Genomic DNA, 12,026 nt, shown 5'->3' with positions numbered 1-12,026 from the left:
AACTAAATACTAACATCTTACACATTAAAGCAGACATATGCACGTGGAAGGTTTACACCTTCAGCTCCTCTCCCACACTGGGGCATGAGGATGTCTGAGCTAGGTGATGTGAGCCACACACTCCTTGAAGCAGCAGTGACTGCAGGACAAGTCCCATGTGCATGGGCTTGGTGGTGGTTGTGGATTTCTCTTGTATTCCAAATGTTCTGATTTTTTTTCAGGCAAACATTGATTTAAGTACTTAAGCCATTAATCACAACATTTTCATTTTGTGTGTGCTTGAAAAAAAAAACCATAAAAAATAACGATCAAATAGTAAGGAAGATTAAACCTTTAAAAAGCAGAGACTATAGCTAGTCACATGTACTTCAGTCACCTATAATAGCACAACTCGCAATGACAGAATCTCAGAAATCTAGCGGAGAAGAAACACCTTCTGGGTATAAAATCTTAAGCACATGTTACTGTCCCACAGCTTCCGTAGGCTCATCTGGGTGGAATGCCTGTTATTTCAATCCTCATATTTGCTACCAAACATTAACTTTAAAGTGGGTAACTTAGCTAATAGCTAAAGTACCGCCAGGAAAACAAACATTATACACACAATGCATCTCTTTGCATATGCTGTTTACTATGCATTTTCTTCACTGTTTTACCAAAATAATCACTGTGATACAATCTTACTGCTTCAGGTTATATAGCTATATGCAGCGTGAAAGCCTGGTGCAAAAATTCACTGCAGGGAAATGAAAACCTTTGCAGTTTTCTGTATGCAAACACTGGTTTGGTCATCTGCTTCATGTAATTGAAGCAAAGGGACACCTCTCTTCCAGCTCTTTTTGAGGTGACAGAGAAGTCTACAAGTGCTCCCCTGCAAGGGAGAGTTTCCACCACTCCAGCTCCAGGGAAGTAAAGACAACTGACAGCAACTGAAGATCTGGCACCAAATAAGCAATTTAATTAGCAGACAGGTGGAGGGAAGTAATTATTTCTCTCTATGCAACATTTGTGAGACCACATCTGGAGTGCTTGGTCTGGTTTTGGGAGTCCTGGGAAAAGAAAGATTGACATGCTGGAGTGAACCCAGTGGATAGCCACCAAGATGCTGCAGCACTTGACGTATGAAGGAGAAATCGAGAGAGCTGGGTTTGTCCAATCCGTCTTGGGACATAACTCAAAACCTGACTGGACGAGGCCCTGGCTTTGAAGTTAGGCCCGGCTTTGAGTTTAGCCCTGTTCTGTGCAGGGAGATGATTTCCAGAGGTCCCTTCAAACCTAGATTCTTCTGTTTAAATTTTAAAAGGAAGAAGAGCTCATCTCAGAGAAGGGCTATTAAAAAGTAGTTTAAAAGAAGAACTATTAAAAAGTACCTTTAGATGAGAAATCTATTAGCTCCAGAGAGAGCTCAGTTACAGAAAATTTTTTACAATATGATGGGAGGAAGCAAAAAAAAATATTGTAGGTAATCATTCCTTCAAACAAAACTACGGTTCCCCCCCAGGTTTAAAGTGTGATGTGAAAGAGTCCAAAGCTACATACTTGTCACTATATACACAGGTTTAGCAAGTTCCCATACCAACAATCATAAAGTAAATCTACATGATGCGGTTTGACTGCCATTTTCAAGATATTTTCTCAGAAATTATACCTCACAGTGGCAACATATTGCTCATTACGAAAGAAATTCTTACTATCGCAGTTTGGGGTGACTCTGTTATTGGCAAACACAGATCTTATTTCCCTTGCAGAGTTGATCATAACTGCATTCTCTTAAGATCTGTGATATTTCACTTTTGGAAGAGAGTGACAGCACTAAGAAATCCACAGAAATGTATTTACACTTCAAAATTAAGTTTGAGACAGCAAGCCCTCTAAACCAGTTTACTTTGAAAAGATCTCACTCATCAAGAGGTAGTCTCCCACTCTCATGGTGACATAATTTGAACAGCGATTGCATACTTCTTTAAAAAAAGAAGATTGAAAATAAACGCTGCATACAATTGCAGCACCATGTCATTTTAAAGCTTGTGGGTAGCTGTTATAGATGAAGCTCCTGAGGAACATAATCACTCTCCTTCAGCAGGGCAGATAATGTTGGAAGAAACAAAACAAAACAAAAACAAAACAAAAACAACCCAAAATATTTCTTTTAAGTTTTGTAGCAATTTTTCAAAAAGCTAGTTTGAGTAGGTTTTGGTGCTGTTAAAATGAACATTCATCTAGTTAATCCATTCTTTCAGGTCATCCCTCTCATGTGTCTTTTTTGTGTCAAAAAGTAAAGTACAGCCTCTACAGTACCACAGAATGCTGCACAGATACACTCACAACAACAAGGAACACATCATGGCGGTTCTGGAAGTGGTGCAGGCACATTAGCACGATGCTCCTCCCGGGCTGCTGGGGCTATCCTGACTCTCACACACGAGCTTTTCTGTCCACCTCGGTACAGTGCCATGCAGATGTATCCCTTCTGAGGCCTGCTCTACCCAAGGAAGTAAAACCAAAGCAATGCTTTTTTGACTCACTGTCCACATTCTGGTCCAGATTATTCTCAGCACAGTCCTGCTGTGCCACATTAGCTCTAGAAGGATGACAACTATCTTTTATAAGACACAAACTTATGTGACAGATCGTGGAGGAGTTGACCACAAAAGTAAAATTTGGCCGACTTGTTTAACACCTACAACTATACTGTCAGCTACATAAAGCAGAACTAACTCTTTTGCATGGGAGGAAACAAAAAAACCCCAAACAACGTTTGCAACAGTTCAAATTAAGACTTGCTGAAAACATAGCAAGAGCACAGACAAGGTCACCTTACCCTTAAAGAAGTCACTGAATCACTTTGATGCCAGAGGAAGCATACAATTTTTAAAAAAGCTTATAAATGAAAGAAGCTTGTTAACCTTTTGCAGGACTGGCAGCAAATTGTTCTGAATGTCAAGTCATCAAGTAGTGCAAACTGATGCTCTGTCCTGCCTGCAATGACTGAGGAGAAGGAAAAGGGACACAGTCTTCCCTGTGCACTTTGTCCGCAGACCTATTTGTTCCTTTTTGGCAGCCCCACTTGAACATTAGGACAAGGAGTTCTACAGTTTTTAAGCACGTCAGTAATGCTGCCCTAAGCAAGACAGACAGTTAATGCCCATCTTCTACCTCCCCCAACGCACGCAAGGTCATTTTTGACCTTCAGATGTAAAGGGATGTTTCTTCTACAAGGTCACATCGTTTAGCAGCTCTCTTCTCAGCCAAACTTTTGTGTTTGTTACATTTCCTACAAAAGGGAAACTCCTACAGAGGTGGTCAAAAGAACTGAAGCCAACACTATGTGTGGTTTTTTGAGAGCATACAGCCTGTTGCACAGAGTTAAATCTGGCTCTTTCAGCTTGCCAGCTTCTGTACACTGACCTTACGCCCATTGCAGGCTGATGGGCTTACAGAGTTTTTCAACAGTGATTACAGCTAATAAAATGGGTTGCATTAAACACGTGTTTGATTTTTTTTTTCTTTTAAAGGCAGTTTGCCTCAGTCTTTCTGAATAGAATAGAAAAGAGATTAAAAAATAAAAATAAAATAAAAATCCAGTTGCTATTCTTCCTCACCAGTCCAAAGTATGAGGTCTTATGTCCATTCAAAGACACATGGAGAACTTAATATCTGGGACAAAAGGCCTGCATATTCAGCTAAAGGCTTTAAATGAAAATTATGAATGACCCTAGATACTGTGCTATCCAAAGGATCAGCTTTAAATAGTTCTTTTCCTTCTCGAGGAGTGAAACCAGCAAAACATTATCAATGAATTTGGCAACGGGACCTAGAATGTCTCTTGCTGAAATCACCAATTCAAATGCTGCTTGGAGTGATAACGACCAGAAATTTCATAGTCTATTGGTTATCTCGCAGCCAAATCCCAGAAGGAAATTTAGGAGTTTTCAGTTACTTCCCAGGAAGGCAGACAGGCAACAGAAACAGCATTTTTGCTGGTCTTCAGACAAAAACCTTACTGAATGTGGGCTCCCCCTCCGTAATCTTATTATTCAGATCTGCCCATTTCAAAGCGTGCAAGAGGACCTGTCCGCAGAGAGGTCTAAAAACACACAAGAGGTCATTAACCTCACCATAAAAAAAACCTCCTCCACCGTTAACTTCACCACTAAAAATAAACACTGAGTATTTACATATAGTTTAAGACAAGAAACAGTCTAATTGCCTAGTCAGACAATAGAGGTTTTCATTCTGAGTCTTAGAGATGCTTATTTTTCCTGGAAAAAAATATATCATTGCTTCCTAGTGAGAGGCTGCCCACAAAGAAAAACCCAGTCCCAAGAACAAACAAATACTCTTTCTTTTAACGGTCTGAGAGCTGCTTTCTGTTACACCTGCTCTCGTCTCCCCAGGGTAAAGGCAGCTGGCTGTAGGACGCAACCATTGCCGTCTTCCAAACAGGGCTATCAGCTGGTCTTACACTAAGTCCTAAGAAATGACCAGGTATGGGATTAAGTTGTCTCAGAAGAAGGAAAAGTACTTCTGTGGAGAAGCGATACAAATGCAGAAGTTAGAAAGTAACAGACAAGCTTGTGCTGTATTTTTTTTTTTGGACAGTTAACACAGCCCCCGAGTCACAGGTCGGTTGACGCGGAGATAGCTACAGCCCTCATTAACATAGTCGCGAAGTTTGTACAGGCTAAAAAGAGAGAGAAAAAGTCCATGAGCACTCTTGCTGTGTGCCTCACCGATGGCCCAGAGCTGACACGAGCTCATTCACCAATGTTGCTGCTAATCTCAGCTCCAGCTCGGTGCCCGCCACTTTCATCTCCCAGCACGATGCCGTGACGCAGCACGCTATCGCGGCTTCTGGCTCAGAGAACTTCTGAACTAACCGGCAACAAGTCTTCTCAGTTATTTTGGGCAAGAGCATCAACTTCAATTATAATTCCCAGAGCAATTCTGCAGTTTAAAGGTCAGGCACAAAAGGGAAAAAAATCAACATACTTGTAAAAAAAAAATTAAAATCAACAATTATCTGTACAATGGTATCAGGAGCCAAGATAGGAACTGCATGATATTCCAAAATCATGCCAGGAAAACCTTCAGAGCTGCCTCTTTTGTAAGTGGTACAGCTGCAAGTCAAAGATCACCGTTACACAAGGTGCTCTTTCACACACAGGTTGTTCTAAAACAAGGGAGGTTGGAAGGTCTTTATTAATACAATAAAAAGCCTTCAAATGTATGTTAAAGTTTATTTGTTTAAGAAAACCCACAAATAAAATAATAAAAATTGTAAAGAAAAAGGATGCTAGGAACCACCAGATACGGTCATTTAGAGAACTGTCATGGAGCCAAAAAGTTTTTCTTAAAAAAACCCTGAATGGGTATTTAATATTAATCTTCAATCTCATATCCTGTTTAACTTCTCTGTATAGTTTCATATAGCAAACTGAGGCCTGACAAGATAAAAATTATCTGGCAGTAATATTTTTATCTTGGAGTCTACCAAAAAGGCTCAAGCATTTTATTCAAATCTGTTAACATGGAAAAACTGGAGACAAGAGGAAAAGGACAATTTCAAACAAAGATATTTCACCCAAGTCAAGCCAATCATTTGAGGTTTCCTCCTTCCTTCTCCAAAAAATTGCTAAAGCAAGAGTTATTTGCAAGTTTAAGTGGTGCCAAACACTTCTCTTCTATTAAAGCAAATGTCCTCACACACACACACACACACACACGAGCAGCTTCCTCTGCCAGCTTCAAAACACTTCTGAAATTCACCACTGTGAGTGACATAGCTTTGGTGAATAAAACGACATTTTTTCAAGCATTTCTGGAAGCTTCAGTACTGATGGTACATTTTGCCTGAAACTCAAGGTCTCAATTTCAGATTAAAATAAATTGTTACAGCCCTTACACAGCCAAGGCTTTAGATGTTTATCTGCCTTTCAGAGCTCCCAGAGCTGTTGCAAGGCAGCATCAAGGATGCGAGAAAGCTCCTCCCCAGGCCACCCCAAGAGCTTCTGCAAAGCAAAGTGTACTATGCGAGGTAGAGCCTTTGTTCAGGGCTGGCTGCCCATAGTGCCACCGACTAAGGGGCCAGGCATTTTGGGGACAGCCCAGCAAATGCCCTCACAGCACAGGATCCGATACTATTAAAAGTAGCTCTGGCTCCTTTGAGGAGCTCTGGCTGGACTGCTCCGTACTTCAAAGCACCGAGCACATCACTCAACAGCGGCTTCTCAACATCTCTCCTTTCTGGTTGTAGCCACAGGGTACCTAAAGCAGGATGGGACAAAGAATTTCCCTAGGCTAGAAAAGGCATCCAATCATTGCTGCTTCCTAAAAAAGCCACCAAAATAAAATAAAATAAATAAGTGTAGAGGGGTGACCTTCTCTGTTCCCATCAAAACATTCTCGCATCACAGCTGCCTTGTATAGGTCATCATATTAAACTATGTCTCAATGTGAAGAACATCAACTAACTTGGTCTAAGAATTTAGGTTACCGGCTTAATCAAGTAGGACTTACTACTCATGGATACTCTAGGAAATGACAGTGTGGAACAAGCAACTTTCACAGGTGCAAGACTTCCCTGAATCAGGAGAAGCTGAGCTGGAAAACATGGGGTAACCTCTCCCCATATCACCTTGTCACAAACAACATCAGTAGATCCATTCAAATTGGGATGCCTTTGATACAAAAAGGGAACTGCATTTTGGGAAGGAGAGCAAGTTTAAAATTCATTTGCTGTCCTTTCCCCTATTGAAAAAGCGATTTCACTCAGGCCATCTAATTCAAATCAGTTGATACTGCCAGGCTAGGTTTTTGATGGCGTTTTCAGATGAAAAACATCCATTCAAATTCATGGTATACAATGAGTAGAGCTGGTTAGGAAAGATCCAACAGTCACTTTCTGCAAGAAAATTTAGTTCTATCCATACCTAAAAGCTCTGTAAAACTGTTGCTGATTTTATACTTCAGTAAAAAGTCAAGATGTCAAAGGTTCTATTTTGTTCCACACAGATGCCAATATTTTGGGTTGAAGTCCTTGCTTTTGTAGCAAGTTAACATTCAAAACAGTCAGAAGCAAGATGAGGTGACATGTTTTGATTGACTTGAAGTAATTTTGTTTTTCAATTCCCCCAGTAAAAGTGCTGATATTGTTCAGTTTTGTTCCCATTCCAAGTGAAGGAAAGTTCCAAAAATCCTTTACAAAATGCCATTGTTTTCCTGCAGTCAGTGGTAAGGAGAACAAAGGGGTGCTTCTCCTTGGCTGCAAACTCCCATAAGGTCAGGCCTGTTTCTAGTTTCAGGGCTCAAGGACATCTCCCGCAGACAGGTTTAACTTGACCAGTCTCAAACTGCAAGGGAGCTTACCTGCCTGAAACCAAACCAACGCTTGAGCACGTTAAGAAGTGAGACTGCCCTACAGCACAGCGCTAATGAGGCCCACGCGCTCCTTAAGGAGCATCGTACACTTCTCAGATATACTAAAACAACTTAAGCCTTTCACGTTTCATCTAGAGCTGTCATTTCTCAGTCTAGAAGTCAGGCACTAAGGGCAAACCCCATGACAGAATGAAAATGCCAGAAATCCCGATTCTTCTACACCTACACCTGCATGTTTGTTACCTATTGAAATACAAAACACAAAGCTTTTCGTTTTGGGTTTTTTTTGTGGGTTTGGGGTTTTTTGTTGTTGTTGTTTTTTAATTATTACTATCTTATAGAAAGCAGGTTAGGTTTTTTAAACTCTAAGAGCAAGCCACTGTGGTGCCAAGTGAGACACCCAGCAGGCAGGCAGATGCAGCACTGGAGTTTCACCTCCTTCTGAGGCACTTTGAACTGGGAGGCCCTGGCAGCATTTCCCCCAGCACACCGGCTGCTGGGAGCACAGCTCTGAGGTGCACAGCATGTTCGGCATGGCACAGCAAGCAGCTACATCCCTCACTCAGGGGGGCGAGATCCACAGGGGTCGCAACTGCCCTGGTAGCTCGGCCTCGGGATGCTCCACATTGAAGCATGCAAACCCTCTTGTGGGTTTTGCCCCAAGTAAATCTCTAACTCGCACGGTACAGGTCTGTAGATCTTTTGTCACCAAAGGAGTCCTTAATTGCTGGATTTCAGTGAGACCGCATGGGTGAATTAGATTTGTCGGTTCAAGTCCTGGTTTAGGAGTAATGGGTCAAAATACTTGTGAAGACACTTCTGCAGGAGCTGCAGGGGTGGGAAAGGGACAGGAGTCATTGGTTTTCTCCCTCTCAAAGGAAGGTCACTTTGACAATATACACTGCCAGCAGCAGACCTGCCCATAAAGCAAATTACAAAGCGCTGTCCATGACACAAACGAACACCATTATTATACATTCAAAGTAGTGCCCAAACTGAATTAAGCAGAACTTTACAGAACAAGTTTGAATCAAATATTAATGTGTGCCCCAGAGAGAAGGAGGAAGGGAAAACACATGCGTGCAACTCTTTCTCTCCCTGAAGTAAAAGCACTATAATGCAGCAGGACAGCAAAATGAAGAAGCTGGTTAAATAAAAGCAACCAGGCATAAGGTGGCCAACAGCTCTAAGCCTTCCTTAACACAACTAAATATATGATATTGTAGGTGTACCATATTACAGTGTTAAATCATCACAAAGGCACCCGCCAGTTTTCACTCATCTAGCTACAATTTTATTACACTGTAAATCCTGTGCAGACCATACCATGTCCAGATTAGTATATTCAGCTTAATTCAGCTAAGCCATAGGGCCAATGGCCACAGAGGCCCTCTCCGAATCAGACCCCACCCATGCATTTTCGATGACACTATTCAGGCATTTCACGTAAATGTGTCGTGAAATCTAGTGTAGTATCTCAAAAATAACTAGTTCCTCAGCAATGCTTTATCTCACTCAAACAAAATAGAAATTTGTCAATGGGTCCTAACTTTTAAAGATACTTAAAATGAAAATGATTAATAAGCAACTTCTCCGTACCACCTTCTTCACTTCTGCCTTACATCGACTGCCATGCCCATACGCCAAAGTTGTTTATCCCTCAGTGAAGACATGTATTTATTCAACATCAAAACAATTTCCAGAGAAGCCTGTTCAGGGTTTTATTCTTAACTGGTATTTCATGCCACTACATCTTCCACCAGCAGGCAACACAGAATTTCTGAAACAACATGCCTGAAGCATAAACCACAAAACACCACAGCCAGTGGCCTACCATTAGACAACTTCATATTGGAAACTCTTGGTTTTGCCAAAGATGAGCCATGCAGATGAGGCAGTAATTTGTTAGAAGTAGAGAAGAAGCAGGCTTACAGGCACCCTCTAAGAAGCATCTGAACATTTCAACAAACTAAGGGTAATCTGCAGCCTACTACCAACAAAATACAAATTTTGAAGGAATTAATTAGGCAATCTTCCTTTCTCTTTTTCATCAAAATCACAGCTTTGTGGGGTAAAAAAGGCTCAAGAAAGAACCCATTGTTTTTTTCCAAGAGATTCCTTTCTTAAAATTGTTCTTAAAAAATTGTGAAAAGGCACCAATCTACTGACGTTCATGAAGTGTTACCAGTTTTCCGAGCATACACATCAAGGTGCTGAAAACTCCTGTATCAGTGCGGGGGGCAGGGGGAGGTAACAACCTTTCCACTTTACTGATACTAAGTAAATGTTCAATTGTAAAAATGAACTTATCTCCCCTCCAGTTTCCCACTGGGTCATGCAGTGGCTGCAATGGATGTACTGAAAAGTTGGAGATGCTGCCTTTCCTCCCTTCCCACTCTGGTATTTTTCTTCTGGCCTCCTTTGTTCACTTAACAGAACTTTGTTTGAAGTGTGTTTTTACTCCTTCACTGCATGACAAACCCACACAGTCAGAAGACAGGCTTATAAAAACCACAGATCTCCAGCAGGGAGCTCGACGGTGGGTGTAATGTTGGACACAGCTCTCCATTCATCATGCACATTCTCCGGATTTCAAGTTGACAGTGTCCCTTCAGCTTACTGTTCCTCCTCATGGGAGATCAGACGAGTCAACCCTAATGAAAACACTTCCTCCACCAGCATATAAACAAACAGATCTTCACCTGCAATTGTTTTAAGCTTTGGCCACAGAATGCTACTTAAAAAGATATTGAGACCAAAAAAAAAAAAAACCAAAAAAAACTGACGGGGGTGGGGGGAAGAGATACTGGAAAGTGTTACAGCTGCAGGGATGGTGGAAGGAAGGATGTGGGAGTTCAGGAGGTTGTACGCAAGGAGGAAAATGACAAGGTCTCAAAGGCGTTCCCAGTCCTGTGCCTGCATTTCAAAACCCCGACTGTTCCCACTTGTTATTTAGCATTTTAAGAATCGGAGCGTATCAGAGTGATTGATGAACAACTGCAGAGGGTTGCTTTCCACTCAGCCCAGACCTTCTCCTCCAGCACCAACTCGGCCCTGCCCTGCCCGTCACCACTGAACGGACCGAGGTATCACAGTCTTGTTTTCACAAAGTGACCCCCTTCCCGCCCTGGCCCTCTCCTAGCACTCACACACACGCAAAATCCACACGGAGCAGAAATAAGGCGAGTTCTAAAGGAAGAAGAGACCAAACTGAGCGTTATTAAGGAGGTCGGGCGACACGTACACCGTAGCTCTGCAGACGCAGCGAAACGCTGGCACCCATGGTGTGGCGTTCGGTATCTCTTTGCTAATCTAAAATGTGGCTGGAAAGGAACTGGCACCAGATCAGCGGTCTCATCTGGGGAGGAACAGAGAGGCTCTAGGGGAAAGACAAGAAACAAGCCTCCTTTCACATCCTACCACCCTTGGGCATTTTGTGCGTCCCTTCTTTCTTCCCTGAAAGAGGCCTTTGTCACAGACGCGCAAATCCTATACGATTTATTTCAGAGGGAGAGAAGGTCTTTTTTATTTATTTCCCTCTCCCCCCCCCCCTCCCCTTTTTCGCGGTTCGGCAGCAACAAACACAGCCCTGTGCTGCGCCCCCCTCCCCACTCCCCACCCGGCGGCCGCGGGGTTCAGCGGGGGGACGACACACACACGGACACGGGCGACCCCCGGACACGCAGGGGCGCAGCCGCGGCCCCGTACAGCCGGTCCCCGGCGCTGCCCCCGGCCCTCCCCGCGCTGCAGGCCGCGGCCGGCGGAGGAGTGTGCGTGTGTGCGTGTGGTGAGGGGGCGTGCGTGGGGGACACCCGCAGCAGCGCGGCCGCCTCCCCTCCCCAGCAGCCCCCGCACCCCCCCACCACCGCTCGGGCGCACAAAGGAAACAAACGCGCCGCAGCATCCGCCCCCCCCCCCAGCCCCCCCTCACCTCAAGCCTTCCCGCTTCCCCCCGGGCGGTGGCGGCGGGCTCCGGCCCCTCCGTTACCTGAGGCGGCTCGGCTCGGCTCTCGGCGCAGCGCGGGGCCGGGGCGGCGCCGCCGCACTCACATCCTCCTCGCTCCGCTCCTCCGACGGCTGCGCCCGCCCGCAGCGACGGGCGCCGCTGCCTCTCCCCGCCGGCAGACGCGCTGCGCCGAGCCCCGGTTCCGCGGCGCGGAGGCGGCGGCAGAACCGCAGCCCGGGCTGGGATGAGCTCGCACGGGTTCTCCGCGCTGCTGCTTCGCCTCCGCTCCGCCCGGGTGAGCGCGGCTCAGGGCGCTCCCCTCCCACCGGGGCTCCTGACAGATGGCGCAACCGCAGCACCGCCGCCGCCGCCCGGCCCCGCTCTCTTGCCCGCCCGCACGGAGCCGGCAGCCGCCTCCGCCTCCTCCTCCTCCTCCCCGCCCGCCGCGCCCCGCCGCGGGGGCGGCCCCAGACTGGCAGCGCCGCCGGCCTATGGCGAGGCGCGGCCCGCAGCCGCCGCCGCTCTGATTGGCGGGCGGTGGGGGAAGGCGGGGCGGGCGAGGCGGCCCCTCAGCGTCCGCTGGACGCGGCTGAGTGAGGGGAGGGGAGGGCCGGGGCCCCCGGGGAGCCCCCCGGGGAGCGGCAGCCGGTTCGGGCGGCTCCGCGGGAGCCCCGTGGGGCTGTGCCGGAGGCTGCGCTGG

General features: G+C 45.5%; 1 protein-coding gene across 7 annotated transcripts in view; it reads right to left on the bottom strand.

Moving 5' to 3' along the window:
* Positions 1-11,733, bottom strand: part of FYN (FYN proto-oncogene, Src family tyrosine kinase) — a 139,442-nt gene extending 127,709 nt beyond the window's left edge. For 5 of the 7 annotated variants that reach the window (XM_075046795.1, XM_075046793.1, XM_075046792.1 and 2 more), the window contains exon 1: positions 11,369-11,733. The gene's annotated coding sequence lies outside the window, so the exon portion shown is untranslated. Of the gene's footprint in view, positions 1-11,311 lie in introns of all 7 variants that reach the window. The other 2 variants (XM_075046796.1, XM_075046798.1) reach the window with 1 other exon arrangement.
* Positions 11,734-12,026: the final 293 nt, after the last annotated feature.

This window comes from Buteo buteo, chromosome 15 (assembly GCF_964188355.1).
Source record: "Buteo buteo chromosome 15, bButBut1.hap1.1, whole genome shotgun sequence".
In the NCBI taxonomy this organism is placed as follows: domain Eukaryota; kingdom Metazoa; phylum Chordata; class Aves; order Accipitriformes; family Accipitridae; genus Buteo; species Buteo buteo.
This window is presented reverse-complemented; position numbering and strand designations above follow the sequence as displayed.